This window comes from Sciurus carolinensis, chromosome 1, assembly GCF_902686445.1.
Source record: "Sciurus carolinensis chromosome 1, mSciCar1.2, whole genome shotgun sequence".
NCBI lineage: Eukaryota > Metazoa > Chordata > Mammalia > Rodentia > Sciuridae > Sciurus > Sciurus carolinensis.
The window spans coordinates 175347940-175351026 of NC_062213.1; positions in this window are offsets into that span (position 1 = coordinate 175347940).

Here is a 3087-nt window from a genome sequence, read left to right on the forward strand (position 1 = left end):
CCAGGGAAGTCTCTTTAGGGCCCCGGCACTCAGTGTTACACTCCTGTAAATTAGGTTCCTTAAAATAACCCCCTTCCTCTGTTGAAGTATAATTGGTTGCTTTTTTGTGACATGCACATATATAGGTAAGTGCTTTACCAGTGTACGTGTAATGTACCTACATACACATACATGCATGTATAGTCAAGATCTCTACTACTAAGCTACATCCCCAGGATGATACTTTAAAATAGGAAATCCATTTAGCTTGATTTTTCCTCCTCCCTTTAGGAACAAATAGAAAAAAGCTGGGCTGCTTTAGATCAACAATGTCAGTCCTGGTGTTGCCCTCTTGTGACAACCTGTAAAATTACTGCTATCTAACTTCATTTCCTCTGACTTAGAGGGACAACTGCCTCAAATACTTTGATTATTCATTCATGCGTGCCAAGCATTGTCCTAATGTTTGGGATGTATGAGTAATCAAAACAAGTATCCCTGTCCTAAATGGAGCTTACACTCAGGTAGGCAAGATAGAGAACAAGCAAACATAATAATACTACAAAAATAGAGTAATAGGAGCTGTGAATATAGAGAGTAGCAGGGTTCATTGTAATTTAAAAAACAGTAGCCTTAGTCAGGTGTTCTGGCACATGCCTGTAATAACAGCTATTTGGGAGGCTGAGGTAGGAAGATTTCTAGTTCAAAACCAACCTCAGCAAATTAGTGAGGCCCTAGGCAACTCAGTGAGACCCTGTCTCTAAATAATATATTAAAAAGATAAAAAAGGGATGGGGATGTGGTTCAGTGGTAAAGTGGCCCAGGGTTCAATCCCGGTTCAAAAAAAAAAAAAATTGAGGCCAGTCTGTTACCACGTGGGGATCTGAGGAGGTCGGGAGGGCACCTGTATTTCAACCTTTCAGGTTTTTGATTCCATTGCAGAATAGAATTTAAGGATGGTTTTAGTAAAAAGAGGGTTATTATATGAGCAAAAGTTGAAGATATACTCCCAGAACAGGATATGGGCAATCTTGAGAGTGAGATGTACTGCCAGCTTTGAGGCCAAGCTTTTATTAGGGTACATAAGTAGGTGGGATATGTACAATCCAAAGGGGCTGTTTCCTCATTAGGGGATCTGATTTGGTATGTAGGTTTCAACTCACATCAACATCTCTGGTCTATATGGTGATTGAGCCAAGGGTGGTGGTCCAATCAAATATTAGCCCATGAAGTTAGACTCATGAAATTAATGGTCTCTTTCTATTGAGGTCTTGCTCCTATTTTGCTTCAGGAACTTACAGGAAACTGGAAAGTTACAAAGTAATTTCTGGGATGTTTAGTGTATCCTTATATTTTGGCCCTTTTCTATCTCTTAGGCTCCTTTGGCTCAGGAGTTATTAACCAATTGTTTGTTCCATATTTTAACAGGGATATTTTTCCTTTAGAGACTCAATTTCTATCTCAATCCTAAGCAATTCAGTGAGACTCTGCCTCAAAATAAAATAAGGGCTGGGAGTGTAGCTCAGTGGTAGAGCACTTGCCTACCATCCACAATTCCCTGGGTTCAACCCCAAGAATTACAACAAAACTAGCCTTCTTTGAGAAGGTGACTTTCATGTAGAGAGATGAAGGGAGGTAAGGGAGTCAGCCATATGGATAATTATCAGGGGTGAGGTCCTAGGCATAGTGGAAGCCAGTAGGAAAGTTCCAGAGCAAGATCTTGTTTGTCAGAACTAGCTAGGGAGGCCAGTGTATCTGGAGTTGAGGGAAGGAGAGAGAGAAATAGGGACAAGTTCAGAGAGGCAATGGGAGATGAGATCACTTAGGGCCATGTAGGCCTTCGCAGTGAAATGTCGAGCCTGGCGAGGTTTTGAGTAGAGCGATGACAGAATCTGAAGTTTCAAAGGACCACTCTAGCTGTGTATTGAAAAGAGAATAGAGAGTAAAGAAAATAACAAAAGAGAGATGACAGTGGCTCAGGCCAGGGCATTAGCAAAGAAGGTAGTGAGATATGGTTGGGTTCTGGAGATAGTCAGCAGACTATGTTAAGGAGAGTTCAAGCAGCACTCCATTATTTTGTTTTGAGTTATAGGACAATGAGTTACCATCAGTTGTACTAGTGGAAGGTGGCCCAGGATTAGTTGTTCAATTTTAATTTTAAAAATTTTTTAGTACTGGGATTGAACCCAGAGGCACTGTAGCACTGAGATACATTTATAGCCTTTTAATTGAGACAGGATCTTGTTAAATTACTAAGGATCTTCCTGAGTTTCTGAGGGTGGCCTCAAACTTGCAATCCTGCCTCAGCCTCGTGAGTCACTGGGTTACAGGCCTGTGCCACCACACCTGGCTAGGAGTCCAATTTTAGATGCAATGAGGTGGATATGTTCCACTGGACATAGAAATGTGGGAGTCATTTGCATATTAATGTTATTTAAGCCCTGACTGGTTGAGATCACTAGGGTATAAAAGAGAATGGAGAAGGGCTCAAGGTTAGGGTCTTACCTCATTCCAAGTTGAAAGAGAGGATGGATTGAAGAAGAGGAATCAGCAAAAGAAAATAAGAAGGAACCAGAGAGGCAGGAAAAAAAACAGGTGTATATGATGTCCTGGAGGAAAGTGTGGGGGCCAGTAGGGGGCTAAGGTGGGCCCTCTATGCAGGCTATGCCCTTAACTTTTCAGGCTGTTGGTGATCCTTCCCTCATGGATCTGTTTTTTTTTTTTTTTTTTTTTCTTTTTAATACAAGGTCTTGCTAAGTTGCTCAGGCTGATCTCAAACTTAGAATCCTCCTGTCTTAGCCTCCTGAGTTGCTGAGATTACAGGCCTGAGCCAGGTTGCCTAGCAGGGATCTTATTTTTTTTAAATATATTTTTAGATGTTGATAGACCTTTATTTTATTCATTTATTTATATGTGGTGCTGAGAATTGAACCCAGTGCCTTAGACATGCTAGGCAAGTGCTCTACCACTGAGCCACAACCCCAGCCCCAGGACCTGATTTTTAACTTAGTAAGCAGAGACACTCTAAGCCATCTACAACTCTCATTGATCTTTCCCTTCCACAAGAAAACGGAAAAGGCGGATATCAAGACTGTTTATTGGTCTCTT